The 20,706-nt window shown below is 40.2% G+C and overlaps 1 long non-coding RNA gene across 1 annotated transcript; it reads right to left on the reverse strand.

Moving 5' to 3' along the window:
- Positions 1–7,636: 7,636 nt before the first annotated feature.
- LOC115653105 lies at positions 7,637–15,979 on the reverse strand. The gene is made up of 3 exons (XR_004000845.1): positions 15,937–15,979; positions 10,323–10,388; positions 7,637–7,868 (listed from the first exon to the last, which is right to left on the reverse strand). It is a non-coding gene; the product is annotated as an uncharacterized LOC115653105 (long non-coding RNA).
- Positions 15,980–20,706: the final 4,727 nt, after the last annotated feature.

A 20,706-nucleotide genomic window follows, 5' to 3' on the forward strand; every position in this document is an offset into this window, starting at 1 on the left:
GATGCGGCAGGTAAACGAACTGGCCTGGACCGCCAGGGCTTTCCCTGAACAAGCGGCAGCCTGACTTTGAGAAGCACTGATATAGAGTACACTTATAAAGTTTGTGGACAACTTTTGTGGGAGGTGTTGCAAGTGCTTTGGAGGACAGGATTAAAATTCAAAGTGATCTTGACAAACTGGAGAAATGATATGAAATAAATATGATGAAATTTAACAACAACAAATGCAAGATAGTACACTTAGGAAAGAATAATCAATTACACAAATACAAAATGGGAAATGACTGCCTGGGAAGGAGTACTGCAGAAAAGGATCTGAGAGTTATAGTGAATCACAGACTACAAGTCAATGTAAGTCTGTTGCAAAAAAAACAACAAAAAAAATTCCTCAGTCCCTGACATTACAGGAAATATAATCAGCAGTGAGTTGTTTCAATAGATCCGCCCTTCTATTGAATATGCTACATGGTTTGACTTTTGATAAGCAAATTCTCTTGTGGATAAGAAATTATCCATTAAGTAATATTGGTGTGAAGCTACAGTAACCCCACTGAAGTCAACAGAGTTGCTGAGGATTTACATGTGTGTAACAGAGTAGAGTTTATCAGTCCCTACAATGCTCAATACATGCTAGAAATTGTACTTTAAAAAAATAAAAACGAAATATACTACAGAAATACAATAATTTGTTGGATAGTCTGTGCCCTGGATAGTTGAAGTCTCCCATCACCACCAAGTCCTGTGCTTTGGATGATTTTGTTAGTTGCTTAAAATAATCTCATCCACCTCTTCTTCCCGGTTAGGTGGTCTATAGTAGACCCCTACCATGACATCACCCTTGTTTTTACCCCTTTTATCCTTACCCAGAGACTTTCAACAAGTCTGTCTCCTATTTCCATCTTAACCTCAGTCCAAGTGTACACATTTTTAACATATAAGGCAACACCTGCTCCCTTTCCCCCCTCTTACTGTCTTTCCTGAGCACGCTGTACCCTCCTATGGCAATATTCAAGTCTCTGATGCCAACTATGTCATAGTTTATTAACTAATATTTCAAGTTCTTCCTTATTCCCTATCTCACATTAGTATACAGACATCTATGATACAAATTTGATTTTCCACTACATTCTCTCTTGTCTCTCCCTTATCCCTGCTATAATGGCACATTCACTCCCCAAATTCTGAACCTTCTCCCAGGTCTCTATGTTTTGGACTTACCTGTGGGCTTTTATCACCTGTTCCCATCAAACCTAGTTTAAAGCCCACCTCACTAGGTTAGCCAGTCTATATCCAAAGATGCTCTTCCTCTTCCTTGATAGGTGGACCCCATCTCTGCTTACCAGTTCTTCCTGGAACAGCATCTCATGGTCAAGGTATCCGAAGACCTCCTGGTGACACCATCTTCACAGCCAGGCATTCACTTCCAGGATGCATCTGTCTGCTTGGGCCCCCCTACCTCTGATCAGAAGGATCGAAGAGACCACCACTGAACCCCCAACTCCTTCAACCTTACTCCCAGAGCCTTGTAGTCACTTCTGATCTGCTCAGGGTCATACCTGGCAGTGTTATTATTACCCACATGGATGAGTAGCATGTGGTAGTAATCAGAGTGCTGGATGATCCTTAAAAATCCCTCCATAAAGTCTCAGATATGGGCCCCTGGCAGGCAGCATATCTCACAGGATGCCATGTCAGGCAGCAGATGGGTGCCTCCGTCCCCCTCAGAAGAGGGTCACTAACCACCATTACCCTATGTTTCCTCCTGGGAGTAGTGGCTGTGATCCTTGGGGGTACATGGCTTCTCCTCCTCCACTTTTGGGGGTGATTCCTCGTTGATCATTGCCAGGACAGCATAACAGTTCTTCATCACTATGGTAGGAGGGTTGGAACTAAGAGTGGAGCACTGCCTGCTACCAGAAGTAACAGGCAGCCAGTGTCTTCCCTGTGACAGAGTCATATCCTCCTCCCCTGGTGGCATGACAACAGTCCTTACTAGACAGATAGCTTCCTCAGCCTTGGACATCTCCATATGAATACTCTCTATGAATTCCTCATGGGCACGGATGCTCCTCAGTCTAGCCACCTCCTACTGTAGACTTTCCCACCTGCTTCCTGAGAGATTCCACCAGCAGGTACCTTTCACAGTGGACTGTCCCCCAGCCTGGCTTTCTGAGAGTGGGAAATGCAGACAACAGTCTCTGCAAATCCACATCAGGATCTGGGTAGAGGTATCCATGGTCAGGTTCTCTGTTTGGATACAGGTGCAGGTGGAGAAGACAGGAGAAGTGTTAGCTAGCTATGTTTCAGCACTAGCAATGCCAATAACTAGCAGCTCTCAATTTTTGACTCTATTCACCAATCAGTGCCTGTAAAAGTCCCTACATCACTGAGAGCAAAGCATAGAGTTATGGGTCTATCATAAAACATCTTTTCAATTTTCTGGCCTCAGTCAATAATCAAATCTACAGCCAGTAAGCTTCTCAATGTGCTATGAAAAGAAAGCCTCAGTTGAGCTATGATTTCCCCCACCTCCATCAAATGCTTGCTTTTAGGTTTGTCCTCGTAGTAACAAAAAAGAAAAAAAAATGAAGAGAACATGAATTTAAGAATTGCAACGTGATGAATTTTTAAGCTGATGTTACTAATATTTTAACGTTATATAATTTATAAGCTGAGAGAAAATAATAAAAAATCTGTTCTAGAAAATAAACCTTCTGTTGGGGGGCTGCTGCTTCTGCCACCTACATCATTTTGGGAACTTTGATTTTATTGATTTTGCAGGTCTAAATTGCAAAATAGTATTAAAAAGTTGAAAAATTAATGTCACTAAACGCATGGGGAGAGAAAGAATGCTAAAAGGTAGAAAATACAGACAGATCTTAGCTCTTGAGAGATATAACCCTATATTGCAATAAGATAGGAGTTTCTTTAACGTGTGGTACCTAATTCTAGCCCCCAACCCACACCCTGTAGGTGACTCTGCTGGCATATAAGGGTTGTACAGGTGCTGCAGCAGCTGCAGAAGTCCCCCAGTGCAAGAGCAGTGTAGGTTTGCTGTCTGGCCCCCATCAGAGCCCTCAGCATAAGCGATGTGCCAAGGTAGTGCCAGGAAGAAGCATGTTAGGGCAGAGGTTGAATATCTATAGTGCTGAGCGTTATGGCAATTCTGGACCGCTCCAGGCTGTGGCACAGCCTATGGATAGCCTAGAGAAGGCTGCCATAAGTTAGAGCAGGGACTGCAGAAGCCCGCAGCCAACCCAAGATCTTTTTCCTGCACGTCCCCTGGACTCCACCTTCTGTGCTGTGCCTATTCTGAGGTATTTGTCCCACAGGCTATAATAATGTGACAGTTCATTGTTCCACACTGAAATAACTGTGGGCCATGTTCTGATCCCAATTACACTGGTACAAGTCAGTGACTACGCTAGTGTAAGTGACAGCAGAATTAGTTCCTATTCAACTTTTACTAAAAATAGAGACAGGCACAAACTGGAACTGCCAAATCTAAAATCTGAATCCACAGCCAGATCTGGTCCGTATGTCTTGGGTCCATATCTGTAGTCATCTCAAATTCTTCTTCTTATTCTTCTACACTTAGCTAGACAGTTGGCTGTAGCAATCGTTCACCATTTGGTCTGTTCCTGTGCAACCGCCAAGGCTTGATGTCCTGAGAGTCCAGCTGGAGAGTCCAGTCTCACACTGGATTACCTAATGCAAACAACGCCCCCAGTGTTTGGAAAAAAAATGATTTGGATCTAGTTCTAATTTATAAAGGAAAACCAAGAAATATCTTTAATTTGCAAACCAGCATCCATGGCAGTTGAGGCTCTGTTGGTGGTATGTGGAGAGTAACTTTGCTTACTCTGTTTTGAATCAGATACAGGATCTTTATCTCTCCCAGCCCTGCAACAAATACATCTGGAGAAAAACTTCATGTGTCAGTTTTGTCTACTCACTTTCAGATGTCACTAACTTCTTCTAGGCATCAGCAGTCAGCTTGAGAAGCAAGTACTAAGTATGGTAATAACACTTATGCATTGCTTACAAGAGGGTCTTCCATAAAAACCAGCATTAGTCACAGGGGGTAAGTAATTTTTCACTCTTGATGGGAGATTTGAGAAATCAAATTTTCTGTGAGAACATAAAAGTCTTGTAACCCAGAGTACTGAAGGAACTCATTAAGACCGGGGGGACTTGCAAACTCTAGAAATTAAAGAATTTGAACATCTGTTAAAGCTCAGTAAGTGTTTCTCCAATGAGAAAAATAATAAATTGGATAGACTTTCAGCATAGAAGCTCAAACAAAACAAACAAAAAAAAGATAGATACTTCAAATTAATTTGGCAGATGGCTCAGTAAACTAGGATCTGGAACAATTCTCAGAAAGAGTCTTAATTTCTCTTCAAAATTGTGAATACATCAACTGAACACCCCAGAAACACTAAGAAATTTAAGGATTACATTTACCAGCACTGTCAGATAAGAAAAGGCATGCACTACAGGCAAACACTCATCACTGGAATTCACTACATCTATTATAGAATCATAAAACGGGAAAGGCAGCCAGTCCAGATTAGCTTCTCTATTTAATCAGGCATCCAGCATGGCTCAGACATAGCATAGGGTTTATCCTGCCTCTTCAAAGTCAGAGCTATTATTACCTAGCAGTAAATGTAACATTAACATTTCACTAATTCACTGGGGAGAAACCCTTGCAGCGTGTGGAAGCTATTGACATTTACCATTGTTAAATTACAATATGATAAAATATTGGTAACATTTCTAACTGAAGAGTGAAGATGGGATACACAAAATAGATGATCAGTATTGGATTTAATAGTTTACCTGATGCCAGGTGCAGAAATAGTTGTCACAGTCATTGTTTGTAAAGAGTGAGGCTGACTGAATATGCTGTCTTCTCTACATTTTTGACTCAGACAGTAAACACATATCAAATTCAGCCCTGGCATGAGTAACTAGGGTGACCAGACAGCAAATGTGAAAAATCTGGACGAGGTGGGAAATAATAGGAGCCTATATAAGAAAAAGACCCTAAAATCGGGACTGTCCCTATAAAGTCGGGACATCTGGTCACCCTATGAGTAACAAACTCCCATCAAAGTCAGTGGAAGTCACCAATACTGGACTTGACCCCAAATCTAGAGACAGATAAAGCCACATCAATGTGTGACTTACTCAAATCAAATCATCTGAAGTCTCTTTCAACAACATCAGAGGAGAGGAACTAGTACTAATAATGATTTATATTTACAGAGCACCTTTTATCAATAAGAGCAGACCCTGGAGTAATTAAGACTAATTAAACTAATACACTGACCGAGACATCAATTTCTGTGTTTATCAGTGCTGTTATTTAAAATGATAGAATAAGATAAAACACTTTAATATATTTTATATTTCCAGTGGATAAAGGTGAAATCAGACAAATTCAAAACAGAAATAAACAGTGAGGGTGATTAACATGGGAACAAACTATCAAGGAAAGTTGTGGATTCTCCATCTCTTGATGTCTTCAAGACTGGATCCCTTTCTGGAAGATATGTTTTAGCCAGACACAAGTTATAGGGCTCAATACAGGAGTGAAATTTAATGGCCTGCGTGAAATGTAATGGCCTGTGATGTACAGGAAGTCAGGCTAGATGATATAATGATCCCTTCAGGCCTTACTCTCTGAATGTATAAATACAGACTAGGAGTCCCACTGTAGCTACCTCCTCCATTTTCTCTCTCTCCATGTCACTAAGATGCTGTCCTTCACAGGTAGGCCCAATAGTCACCGTTACTACTTAACAATATACCAGTTGACCTCATATGCTGAAATATTAGTCACTGAATTAAATTATCATATGTACTACTGCAGTGTATTACATTCTCATTTGTAGTTAATGATATGAACCACTTCTAAAGTTGTCATAGCACTTAGGAGTTACCAGTATCCTCATATTGTGCCAAATCCAAAGACCTACTGAAATCAGCTGAAAGATTTCCAGTGTTTGAAAGAATGCAAGCTCAAATTTAAAGTTTTTTGTGGCAAACTTAATTCTGAGTTTCCTCAATTTCAAACATTTGAATTTTGAACATTTCAATAATATTTTAAATTAATGATGTATTTGCACCCTTAAATCTAAGATTTTTATTCTTCAAATAACTTCAAATACTTACTGGATTTATGAAAAAAATAAGGAAAAAAAGGGTACAAACAAACAAATACGTTTAGATTAAAGCACAGGACTAGTACTCAGGAAATCTGAGTTCTAGCCCTAACTTCCCCAATTTGGTTTGTGAATTTAAGCAAGTTATTTAATCTCCCTGGGTCTTAACTTTAAAATGGGAATAATGCATGTCTACTACATAGGTTTATTTGGATGCTTAATTCATTAATGTTTCTAAGTGCTTTGAAATTCTCAGACATGCAAAATATGATTTTAAGCAAAAAATAATAAGCAAGACATTAGGTCTTTGTTTCATTTTTTCAAATTAAGTTCATAATCATTTGTCAGGACCACTGATTTCATTATTATGATTCCATAGTTTAAATTTATGGTCTTGTTTTGTTAAAATCCAAAAGCTGAGACCAAAAATTCCTAACATACCTACAGTAAAGGAGTATATGTCCAGAGTAAGTCTTGTTTAGTTCCAAGACAAGCATAAATCATCCATTTTAAAGGTAGCTCTGTTCAGTTTAACAAGGGTCCCTAGTATGTTATGTTGACTTTTTTGTATTACTTCTTTGAGGGAAATTTTATGAAGATAATAAACAAAATCAAGCCATTGCTACTATAGAGGTCCCACAACTTATTTCATTTTAAAAGGGATGTTAAGTCCAAGAGCCCCACATTCACATTATAAGTACCTTAGGAGCACATCAACATATCTTTCTTCATTACATCAGAAAGGAATCTAATTTCTTAGTCTTGCTTCTCCATGCCTCCCCTTTCTGGAGAAGATTAAGAATATTGTTTTACAGTCTGGAGATTCTCAACTAAAATGAAAGAGAACATTACTAACTTTAAATATTTGGTTTCATGTTCCATATGAAATCTAGTAATGAAACATTTTTTAAAAGGTAGCACAAAAGTAGATGTATTTCTCTGTAAACTAGGATGAAAGTTAGATGTTAGGAGTCTGCAGACTAGACTTTTTAAAAAAACTAAAACAAAAGCCACCAATCTCCTCCTGGGAATGTTTGGGCCAAATTCAACCCTGCTGTAACTCCACTGATATCCCAATGTATTTGGCCAGCTAAGAATTAAAAATCTCCTCCCTCAATCTGCATCCAAATATAACAGTTCAGGGGATCAATGATGAAGTAGGAGGAAGTACTTCTCCCTTCAGATCAAAAGTCAGGGTGTCGGGCATGTTCACAGCCAGTGAGAAGAAGACACATCAGCTATGGCTCACTAGGGTCCCACTTCAGCAAGGTACTTAAGTGTGCGAGTGGTCCCTTTAACTTCATTGGGACTAACATTGTGCTTTAATAAAGAAATGTGCTTAGGAAGTACCTTGCTGAATCAGGACCTAGACCTCCCCTACACACAGGGTTTGTGACCAGTAGATCCTGCGTTTTGCAGACCCACCAAGCCCAGCCCTGCCACTTCCCTAGCCAATCTATAATGTAACCCCACTCTCTCACATGCTCCCGTTCCATGGATCACCATGGAGACTGCCTCAGCAATAGACAGAGTTTTGCAGAATTGCATAGGAGGCCCCATGTGCTGCCTGATTACCAAGCACTGCAGAGCCACACCATTTGGCTGCACTTAATGCCTTTCCTTCCGCGGCCCATCTTCAGCTATCTTCAGCAAATATAGTTTTCTCCAGAAGAGCTTCTTTTACCATTGTACTTTTCTGAGGGCAAAAATTTAAATGAATTATTAGCAGTTAAAGGCAATCACAAAATTACATACTACATTGACTGGGGCTGATGGAATGAGGGCTTCAAATGACCTAGTATGTCAAATCAGACATTGAGTTATGCTGGCCACACCTTTAAGCAATTTTCTGTCAGGTGGGGATCTGACAATCATCACCATTTAAAGCTGATGACAGAGGGGACAGATAAATTTAACACAGAATGACCTCATTTTGCCTGAACCCTAAGGATACATCTACACAGGGATAAAAGACTTGCAGCATAGCTGCAGCTGGCCCAGTTCAGCTGACTTGGGCTCACGGAGCTTGGGCTGCGAGTCTTTTATCCTTGTTTAGACATACCCTTGGCTACAGTATCATTGCATTTTCTTTTGCTAGCCTAAGTGAAGTTAACGACAATTACTCTACAGAACTAAGAACATACATTTCTTTTCCACTTTGCTAAAAGATATGCAATACTGCAGTGGTATGTTTAATGTAAAATCTTTTCAAGTAATAAAATTGTTTGACAGTACATTTCATTTAGAACAAAATGTTAATTATATTAACAAGTTATTTTTTAAAAATAAGTGATTCGTAAGGAGTAATATTTTCTGTATACCAAGCTTAACAAGTTGGTCATATTTTGTCTCAAATAGTATGTGTAATAGTTATAAATATTATTGTACCAGTAGGTGTCACCACAGTCATGGAACTCAATTACTAGACTGTGGAAAGTGGTTTCCTTATTTAGTGTTGTATGTAGGAAATTTATTCAGACAATGAGTAGGATCATGAGCTAACACTGGTTAGTTATAGTGGAATTTGTTTTAGGTCAAATAACTAGTTGAGGCTTGAGATGATCTGCCAAATATACCTAACTGAATTTGAATGACATTTGTCTAGACATATTGTGTGTGGTTATTTCAGAAGTTTTGCTCAATATCGTGTAGCTCCCCCTGTTGAGAAGTACTCAGTTTGACTAGAACCCTTAATCCTTCAAATACAGAAAAAACATAAACAGCCTAAATATAAATATAAGCCTGGCTGAAAGCGCAGGGAATGACCATAATTCTCAAGCTAGTCTCAAAATCATTTAGCTGTAAATTTGGTAATGCACAACAGATGCAAAACATATTTGACTTATTCGTTATGAAAAAATTAGAAAGTGCAGCTATGAAATGTTGAAAAACAACATTATCTTTTGTAAGACACAAGAAATGACTTTGAGTATGACTGACCTATTCAGCTATCAAGTCACAAGACCGAATCGAGAGGTCTTTAAACTTGGATTTTGTTCAGTCTTTAAACCATCTCCCACTTACTTCAAAGGGAGGGTGTCTGAGTAAGGACTGAGCAAAGCCTGAGATAAAGAATGAGTAAAGCCTTCAGAATTTGATCCACCCAGAGTGAGATGGAGTGGGAGAACCTTCTATTTTTCCAGTCAGGGAGCTAAAGGTTTGACAAAACTCAGGGGTAAGTAATGACTTTTAAGCCAAGTCTGGGTAAGGGGTAGTGCAGATCCACACCACCATCACTGTACCTTAAAGGCTTCTCTTTAGTCACAAAGGGAATGCATTCTGCTCCATTCATTACAGTGAACCAAATTGCCTCCCCACAATATATGGCCATGGCCTTACCTCCTCCACCCCCTTTACAACATCCTACTCCAGGGGAAGGAGGAGCAACCAGTCTCTACACTCCACAAAGCACAGGGAGCTTAATAATTGCTGTTGTGAGTGGCTTGCTTCCACATAATTATGCAAGGAAGGGGAAGATTTATTTTTGCCCTTGCATAGCTAACCAGGGCCAGAGCTCCTAGAGAGAGCAATAACTTAGCAGAAGTTAATCTGTAACATACCTATAGAAGCTGTATGGCATTCACATACAAGTATGGTGTGAATCATAGGCCTGGACCCAAACCCTGGGTCTCAACAACCCTTAACTTCAGGGATGTTTGAAATCCACCCACAGATCCAATTACACAAGTCCCTTCCACTTAAAATGGGCTGAATCCCTGATCCCAACACCTGCAGGCTGTGCCGTGCTTGAAAGCTGACTCCTGAGCCAAATGTTGCAACTTGAGTCCCTCTCTCATAAAAACAAACTAAAATATACATGGTTCCAATACTGTCCGTTATTGTGTAGAACTTAACATAAGGGATTTTTTTACAATGCACTGTTTTAGCCACTGCATGTAGAACATTAATTTTTAAGGACTCCATTGAGCATTTTGCCCAAGTAAGGCATGAGTAAAAACAGAGACAGATATTACTATGTACAGAGTCACAGTCTATCTCAGGTACTTATATAACCACCATTACACCTGCTATCTGAATGCCTCCCTAGCATCCTTAACATCTAATGCAGAACACAGCTGCATTCTTTGCACTGATTTAGGTGTCAGTGATGTCATTAACTATTGAAACAGTAACAAAACCCTGAACTCACCTCTTGGCAGACTAAAACATTCTCACTCCATGAACCGGGGTCCATGATGGTCATGAAGAATGAGAACTGTGGAGGGGAAGAAAACCACATACGAGCGTGTGAACTATTAAACAGCCATATTAGAAGAAGCTCAGCCACATACAATGTCAAGTTAAACAAAAATTATAGATATTTGCTTCAGCTCCCTAAACGTCATAAACTCACAACACAGGAGTTCTGAATTCAGAAGTAGAGACCTTATTAGCCCTAATTGTATGATCTCCCTCTTTGTTCCAACAGCACTCACCACAGATACCACTATTCTGATCCTTAATTGGTATCTCTGACCTCAACAAGGCCCAGCCATGCCTCAAGCCAAGTCATTATGTTGAGGAGATAGATTTCAGAGATGTCAGAGAAAGGCACATCAGTCACAAAAGAGGCCAGGATAATCAAATGGTATGCTTTAGCACAGTTGCCAAAAGAGCACATGGAACACTTGAGCTCATGATGGATCACTCTTTCCTGTCCCCATCTACGCTGGCAAGTTTATCTCTCTTCTAAACTTAACATAGTGAGAGTTCAGACCATACTAATAACCTGTCCACAGCTGCAAACAATCTCCTCAGGATAGTCCATTTGTATGTCACTCTAGTGGGCATTACTGGATCATTATCATTAATACACCTCTACCCCGATATAACGCCATTTGATATAAAACAAATTCAGATATAACGTGGTAAAGCAGTGTTCTGAGGAGGCAGGGCTGAATGCTCCGGCGGATCAAATCAGGTTCGATATAACACGGTTTCACCTATAACACAATAAGTTTTTTGGGCTCCCGAGGACAACGTTATATCGAAGTAGAGGTCTATGTACAGTAATTGCATCCAGTACAGTATGGCAGTTGCAGAGGTTGTGGACAATGGGTATGCCCTGATCACATTTAGTTCCCTAATACCTGGACTAGGTGAGCTGGATCTGCCTAACAAGAAGTTAATTTGGAAACGATAGCATTTACCAAAGGCTTACTTTAATGGCCAATGTGTAGTGCCACGCCCATGATCCAGTAAGAAAAGATGAAGGAGATAAGCTTCCAGGACATATGGATGGCACTGGGGGGTGGAAAAAACAAGATGAAAACAGGTACCAGAGACCTTGAGGCAACCCATGGGGATGGGCCATATTAGAGCAGGGATTACACCTAACATACTCCTGAAAGGAAGTGGAATGCCATGTATCTAAGGCCTGAGGTTCATTAATCAGGAACTCAGCAAAGGTCCTGATTTAAGTACTCCAGCACCTTGAACAACAGAGACAGGAACGGATACCATGTGGGAAGGACAAGTCCCTTTGAAGAAATACAAAGCCTCACTGTCTAGAAAGAAAAGCCTCTGGAGCAGTTACCAGACAGACCAGATTACCTGCAACCTACATAAGGGAAACAGCCTCTGTGATATCCAGATTCATTTTAGAGAGAGGTGCAGGTGAAAACTACCAGGCAAAGGTATGTATGCTGTGGTACATTCCTGAGCAAGGACTGCAGGCCATAAATACAGAGTGGGGCACTGAATTCTGAAAAGCATCGAGTCTGAAAAGGATTTAGGGATCATAATGGACAAGCAATTCAAGGTGAGCTCCCACAGCAATGCTGTGGCACAAAGGGCTAATACAATTCTTGGCTGTATAAACAGGTGAGTAGGCATACAGGGATGAATTTTACTTCTATAGATAGCATTGATGAGATGGATACTGAGTACAGTTCTGTTATCCACATTTTTAAAAGGATTTTGAAAAATGGAAGAGGGTGCAGAAAAGAACCACAAAAATGATTTGAGAGCTGGAGATAATGCGTTACACAGAGATTTAAGAAAATAAATCTGATTAGTTTAATCAAAGAGATTGAGAGGTGACTAGATCATAGTGTGTAAGTACCTTAATGGGGAGAAAATAATGGATATTAACTGGCTCTTTAATATAGTGGAGAAAAGGACCAGTGACTGGAAGCTGAAACTAGACAAATTCAAATTGGATATATAGCACAAGTTTAACAATGAGTGTGATTAACTATTGGAATAAACTACCAAGGTAAGTGGTGGATTCTCCATCTCTTCGGATCAAGACAGGAAGCCTTTCTGGAAGATATGCTGTAGTCAAACAAGTGTTTGGGCTCAATACAGGAGTAACTGAGTGAAATTAATGGGCTGTAATATATAGGAGGGCAGATTAGAAGGTCAAATGGTCCCCACTGGTCTTAAACTATATGAATCTATGCACATATCTGGGATGGATTTATTTTTGGGGTCATAGAATTAGGGTGGGAATTAGTCAAGTTCCCAAAGAAAGTAGCATAGAAAACCACACAGAAAAGTAAAACTGTTGCTTCTGAATCTTACTAGCCTATGTGGGACTATGTAATGGATTCTTACACCCAAAGATCTGCCAGAATTGCTTCCCTCTTGTGCTGCCTTCCCCAGACTGGTAGATGGACCTTGTGTCCTTTTGAACAGGAGTTCTCAGCGCTTTGCTGACACTGAGGTGGCTTATCCTTCCAATTAGATCACAGACTTCACCCCTTGTGGCATATAATGAAATCTAATGGAAACACAAACAGTCTTCCACACCAGAGTTGACCAAGTTACTGTCTTCCCTTATATATTGTCATGTGACTGCCACCTGATCTCTGGACTCTGCATTCTCCTATCCCTATCTCCTGGGAGGCAGATTAAATCTGACACAAGTGAGGCTGAGCCCCAACCCCCTTAAAGACCCAGCTCACCCTCTGACATGCAGCCTACTGTCAAAAGACAGAAGATTTTTAGGTGGTGACATTACTCACCAACACATGCAACTTGTTTAAAACTTTTCATCCTCCTCACTGCAAACTGCTTCCAGGGATCCAGATAATACTAACTACTTATTCTGTTTAGGGGCAAGATAGGAGGATACTGCTGAGGGAGCGAAGTCCAATTTCTCTGGCTCTCATGATTTGCCTGACATGATCTGAAGGAATATCTTGACTGGGAGCTCTGAAGATATTTGGAATTCAAGGAGCTGAATAAAATTGCCTTGGGAAAACTTTGAGATGAGCTTTTGCACACTATTAATTTGTGCTCACCAATTACATTCTTTACATGTGTAAAACCTATTTGTGTTTGAATTGCACATGCAGGTTGAATCCTTTGTTCAAATTCTATCATATGTTTAAACTTGTATGTGCAAGTGATTGTGTGTACACATTTGCAGGTGCACTAAATAGAGGCCAATGGCTATCTTTAAAAAAATGTAGCAGATATTGTCATCATATTTCATGATGGTTACCCTACATCTCATCGATACTAGCATTAGTAGTAAAGTCTGTCTGGGTGGTAATAGTGACAGATGTCTGACCTCAGTCTAAATAAGCACAGTAACAGAGATAGGGACTAGAATACCATTTGGCCACAGCAGGAGGGAAATCCACTACTGACAGGGTTATAGTATGTGAGATAATGCTACTGTCATTGTACAAGAAAGGGTCCACTGGGGTGTACCACTTGGCACAGAAAGGTAGATCCAATGTGTTACAGCCTCATCAAGAAGAGAAATCGGTATATCAGCCTCCATGGAGAGCCAATACTCATACATAAAGTCCACTTCCCCTCATGTTGGTACCCTATGAGGATGTCCAGGATCTTCTGGCATAGGCTTCAAGCCCTGAGAAAATTTCTGCTGGATCATCTGGGAGTGGAGAGAATTGAGCTGACAAGAGAGGTTTCTTGATCTCTGTGTTGAGCTGACAAGAGAGGTTTCTTGATCTCTGTGTTGTATGCTAATACACACACTGTAGAAAAAAGCAAGGTGGCATGGCAATGCTGCAGCAGCAGAAACAGCCTCAGCCTGGAGAACCACAAGGTCATCCATCTCATTGGACAGGATCTTAGACATCCAGGGTTGTAAGAGACCCTACAAATGGGGCATCTGAAGCAGCCTATGCTTGTCGGCTCTTTGCAGCACCGGAAGTAAGGAGCAGCAATGGCAGCAGCAGCATATCAGTGGCAGGGCTCAGAAGGGACAGCAGCTTGTATCAGAGGCAATCGTTTCACCATCCCAAGCAGGAGGCACCAAGTGGCAGCAGCAGAAGAAAATGGGTCATGTTATGAAGGCACGAGCAGCAAACAAATGCTGGTGATTCTGCCTGTTGCACCCTCTTCTCTATGTGCTAGCAGGTATCCAGTTGATCGATGCTAGTTCTTGCAAGAGTGGGAAAGATTAGCTAGTGACAGCCAACGTTTCTGTGCCATGGGCTGGCACATTGGCAGCACTACTTTTGGAGTCCTCTGGCAGCATCCCAGCAACTTGGCACCAGGTAAGAGGCTAAGAGCATTTCTAAATGCCTGGGATTAAATAGCATGTTTTGTGTTAGAAAAGTAATAGAAATTCATCTCTCTTTGGGCCAATGGAGAAATGTTATTAGCTTGACTGCTAATGCTTACCAGGCATGCAGTGAAAAATGAAGCTGGGAGAGCTGACTGAAGCACAGATTATAGAGTTCATGTACCTGGTAGAACTGACTGCATTTTTCATAGAACACTGCCACAAGAGAAAGAGCATTACCATAACTATCTAAACATTACAAAAGTGATTACACTTACCTTTTTTTTTTTTTTTTTTTTTTTTTTTTTTAACAGGGGAAGAGAGAAAAGTCTTCACTACATTTTGAGGAAAATGAGGTTTTTATATAGAGATGGGGTAGAACCAAAACCACAGATGATCTGTACACACCAGAATATATACACCTGAATTTAGGGATTGTTCAGAATCCTAACCACAATGCAAATTTCACCTTTAACTCTACAATGGGCTGAATGAAATTCCAGGATCAGAATGCTTTGGACAGATAGTCCCATCTACTTTTAAGGATACCTCCACTTCTGTGTGGACAGTGTGCATTTTGGAGACCTATATGATTTTAAGAATGACAGCATCCCAGTTTTGCATAACTTAAAGAGCAGCACCAGATAACAAAGTTTTCCCTTTTACATTATGTCTCAGTTCCAAATCCATGGGACATCAATGAGATCAGCATAGGTCCAGAAATTGGAAAGCTGTGGGACTTTTATGTACACAACATAGGAGCAAATGGCTGTCCCACAGATGAGAGTATGTAGTTGCATCTCCCTATTATGGATGCCAGTGCTCAGGAACATGAAGTCATAAGCATCCCCAAGAAGTCTTTGCTGGCTAGTGTATTTAGGATAGATGCTAGGTCTGCACAAAGGGTTTGCAAGAATCAAGCCTTTCATCTCTTCTTGAGCACTCCACTTTTAGAGCTTCTCTAGATGGGAAAATTGACCAGCACAGCTCTAGCAGAATAACTATTCTGCTAGAGCTATGCTGGCTCCCTGTGGACACTTCTTTATTCTGGAATAATTACCCTGATTTGGGGTTTCCATTTCAGTTGATAATGCAAACAACAAACCCAAAGGTTTTCATCTCTGAAGATTCCTTAAACACAACATTGCAAAGGACAATTCCTGAGAATGAGGAAGAGAAAGAAATATGAGAAACCACTTTCGCACCCTATTTTATTACACAGGCATAAATTATATAAAATAGTGTTAGATCTGACATGCATGAAAACAATTAGACTAACCAGCAGAGAGAATTTCGTTTAAGGGAGAGTAGGGACATTTTTTAAGTGCAGGATCCAGGATGTTCCCCAGGCAAATTCTGAAATACCAAATGCAATTGATTGCAGAAGACTTTAAGACATTTAAAAGCAAACGTTTTATATTGAAACATGGAAGCCAATTGATATTTATCTGAGATTCGATGGTAAGTTTTGTTCTAATAATAAATTAATAAAATCACAGGGCCTCCAACACTTTGGCATATTTCCCGTCAGATGCAAACAAATACATATGTACAAATATCACATCATCATCACAAGAAACATATATGAAAGCATTTTAATTTAAATAAAAATATCAGCCTTTCCCTATTGAAGCAGGGGACTTCATACATAGGAACCTAGGGCCCCTGACCCACTTCCCAACTCTAGTTGGGTCTCCTAAACCATCCTCAACCCCCACCTTCTTACACAATCATGAATCTTGACCTCTGCAGATGTATTTCTGAGTGCTTTTAGTGCACATGCAGCTTTCAGTATCAAACTTCAGTGGCACAATTTTTAAAAGATAGTATGTTCTTTCTTTCTCCCCTTTTTCTTTCCTCCATTGAAATTCACTCTTCTTTTTATCAACACCATATTATAGATGGGTAAACTAAGCCATAGAGCATGTAGGTGTTTTGTCCATGGTTACACAACAAGTCAGTTGCAGACCAGGTACATTGTGGTATAACTTATTCTCTGCCTTCTTCTAGGTTTGCTTACGTTAGTCAGTTTTTCTACTATATCTATTCAATGTACATTTGCATTTCATTTTACTAAAAGCATTCATCTTTCCTCTCTTTTCTGTGCCCAATACTCTTCCTCTTCTTTTTCTGCATTTCCATATGGCTGCTTATTCCCTCCACCCTCCCCTTTTTTAAGCATTCTGAGACATAAATGACAGTAGTTTCTCTGTGTGCAGTGTTATTCTAGCCATATCCATCCCAGGTTATTAGAGAGACAAGTTGGGTGAAGTAATACAACGAGATATTACCTCACCCACCTTGCGTCCCTAGTAGTTTCTCTGTCAAACTTATTTCTTCTCTTCCTTGTCCACCTCACTCCCCTTTTGAAAACCCTTCAGATCAATTCCTCTCATCTTCCCCTTCCACTCTCTTTCAGACCTCCCAATACCTATGTTTAGTTAGCACTATTAATGTTAATTACACAAATCCTCAGCCAATTATACCAATTGAGATTATACATTTTTTTTAAATCAAAATCTACTAGCCTACCACATGCACACTGCTGACAAAACTCCTCATTTTATTTTTAAACTAAGTTTCTCTACTGGCACACTAGACAGTGCTGGGATTCTGCCAGAGTTGAACCCCGGTAACTCAAGAGGCCACCATAGTACAGAGGTGAGGCTCGCTGAAAGCAGCACCCTTCCCTATTCCTGCCAGCTGAGTTCCAGCACTGCACAAACAGCCCTTTTCTGTCTGACTGTAGGCAACCAGACCCTTCCTCCAAAGTTCTGCATTTTTTAAAACTTTTTTCATGAAGCTGTATGGGAGACTCTCTGCAGGCTGCTCACATACAGGACAGCTCTCATCAATCAGCCCTGGAGTGCCCTCTCCTTTCTGCTGACTAAACTGAATGCTCAGTAGAGCCCTTAGGATAGTGGGCCACCTTCCAACTTTGAACATGACTCACAGAAGACATGTCTCAAAGGTCTTGGAAAGGAAATACAATGAAATAGAAGGGTGCAAATTTATCCCTGGCGTATCAGTGGAATGACACCAGGGAGAAATCTTTCTCAGATTTTTTTTTTGTCAATGGTCAAAGACCTAAGAAAAGGAGATTCTATGCAGGAGGTACTTAAGGCACATGCACAATTAAAAGCTTTTTCTATTTTAAAATTATTTTATATTAGATTCATGTCTGTATTAAAAAACCAAATATTTTACTGGTATTAATTCTATAAAATGTTGCCTACATACAGATTCAGAGCTAGGCATAAGTAGATTAAGCTACTGCTTATGGTCCCAGGTAGCTCATGGGGACACCCAATTCACTTTTTAAGTATGTTTTATGTGTGTGTGTTTGTGTAGGGGCCAAATATTCCTACTTAGGTCCCCCAATGGGCTAGCACTACCTTTGCTTACATACAACCACACACCTACCTTGATAGGGTTGCAATGGCATAGTTAAGGGTTGAAAATGGATGCGGAGAGGTTTCAAGTGTAGTGGTAAATTCTCATATATCACCAACCTATTTCCATAGTAAAAAAGGCAAAAATCAAAAGGAGGGCAATGTTGAGCACTCACAGTAAATTTCATATGAAGAACCAAATCCCTTTCTCAGTTACACTGGTGTAAATCCAGAATAACTATCCCTATTTTAGGAGAATTTGGACTGAGATCTTTATATCGGCCTTTTTTGTCTCACTGAAAAGTCAATAATAAAGCAAATAGCTTATAAAAAGGCAAAAATCAGACAACAACTTTTTTAACATAGAAAAGTGTCCTCTAATGTCCTCAGTTGGAAAAAAGAATCCCTCTTGCCATGAAATATAGTAAACTAGCACTTGGCTTGTGTTATATTTCAAGTTCCTTGGTTTAAAGTTGACCCATTTATTGGCATCCAATTCAGTTACAGAGGAGTTTTATTTGGACATTCAACTGAGTTTTGGCCACATTAATTTCAGTTTAATTTTGAGAGATTTTCACCTTTCTTGGATCTACAATGGCTGGCATTGTCCCAGCTGTAATCTACTAGAACTATATAATCAAGTTTCTTAGAAAGAGTTAAGTAAGAGTTTTTCGAAACTGTTCATGTCACTTTATTGATCTCTTTTTTTAATATAGTATCATAATTTTTGTTGGCATCTGCAGAACTTCGTAACCTGAAAAACTATTTCTAGTTGGCATGCAGCACGTCTTACAAGTGATGATGGGGAAATCCCAACAATTTGGGATGTATATGGTGCTGCAAGGTGCTGAGCACCCCTAACTCTGATTGAGATCAACCTGTTCATGAGCAATTTGCCAACAGAAAAAAAGCAAAATCTTTTGAACAAATTATCGTTACCACTAGATTTAATTATCTGGGGTGTTTATTTTGACAGGCTTCTCCCTAAATATTTGATGCTTTTTGTGTGGGATTTTGCCATGATACCCATTAAAGTTAATAGGAGCCATTAGCTCAATAGGAGCCTATATCTCTCCTTGAAAAACTACCCCTAAAAGGCTGGTTCAGGAGTGTCTGTACCGTGTGAGCAGAAACATTGAGTATCACGAGTATGCAGTTAGTTTTTTGGGGTTTTTTTAAGTTTGTGTTAATAAAGATATAAAAAGCCAGGAATGCTTATGGTATAAGAGACTTATCTCTAGGTAACTAAATTTGAATCCAGAGTAAGCCAATGAATGAAAGTCAGATAGCTCTCCAATGGCCCAAGTGAAATGATCCTAGTCCAATTCTCATAGACAGGATTAAAAACAAACAAACAAAAACCCACCTCTGATACAAATGGCATTTTCAAGGGCTTTCTCAGCAGGGAACTTAAGATGTTCTAGGCAAGAACACTATTTCCTCATTCTGAGCATTATTCCTCCAGGAAAGTGCCAGTAACCTAGTGTGAGTTGTCTGGCTCCTAACCATATTGGAACTGCTCCCTAGGGAATCAGAGGACTTCAGGTTAGAGTGCCATCAAACTCATCTTTCACAAGCATTAATATTGTCCCTGCCAGCAGGTATATGAGATCTTGGGGAGCAATTACCACACAGGTGGGGTGCCAATTAATTTCTTTATTAAAGGAAAAAGGAAGTGGTGGGAATTTAACAATGAAATACAATGGGATGGGGTGTATAGGGTGTTTACAATAGACGATGGGGGGGTTCTTCTTATTGAACAGTGTAGGGAGTTCTAACAGTGGGGTACAGTAAGTGGGGTTCAGCACAATGGGATACAGTACAGTCAATAAGCGTATCAAAAGAAATGCAAAATAAAATGGTAGCTTCTATATAAAATGGTCAACAATTTTAGATAGAATGTATTAAGTGGTTGGTGGCCTTATACACAATGTAACACAATGGTATCAATGCAAATACAAAGTATATTAGAAAAGTGGAAGCAACCAATGGGGTGTTATAATTACAAGTAAAATGTGAATATAAGTGAATTTATGCAATGTAACGGTATAAAAGAAAAGTAATGACAATTTGTGAGGCTAGGATAGCAGATAATCTGTCAAGGAACAGGAGGGGGGAGGGTAGTGAACGATTAGTGGCAACTGATGAGAGGAGAGTGCGGCTGGAAGCAGCAGAGTGACTCTGAAGCCCTGCAAGGTAAGGACAATGGAGCAACGTGATGGTGATCTTCGGTAGGGGAGGGGCAGCGGAGAAGGGCTAGAGAGAGGTTTACGCAACAAGCGGACACCAAAAACAAAGGGAAAAAAAAGCGGCAAAGAGTTTGGGAAGTTTCACAGGGGGAGAAGCAGCAAGGGGTTTGGGGAGTTCGGAGAGAGTGCAGATGCGGGAAAAAAGCAGCAAAGGGTTATAACAGGGAGACACGGAGAAGCACACAGAGGGGGAGATTGGAGCAGGGGAAAAACAGACACGGGAAAGTTCAGGGAGACATCGGGACAGCGGGGAGACGAATTTAAGCAGCAAAAACCTTATCTATAGACACGGAGAAGTACACAGAGGGGGAGATTGGAGCGGGGAAAAACGGACACGGGAAAGTTCAGGGAGAGATCGGGACAGCGGGGAGATGAATTCAAGCAGCAAAAACCTTATCTATCTTAACC

The sequence above is a fragment of the Gopherus evgoodei genome, chromosome 6 (assembly GCF_007399415.2).
Source record: "Gopherus evgoodei ecotype Sinaloan lineage chromosome 6, rGopEvg1_v1.p, whole genome shotgun sequence".
Taxonomy (NCBI): domain Eukaryota; kingdom Metazoa; phylum Chordata; order Testudines; family Testudinidae; genus Gopherus; species Gopherus evgoodei.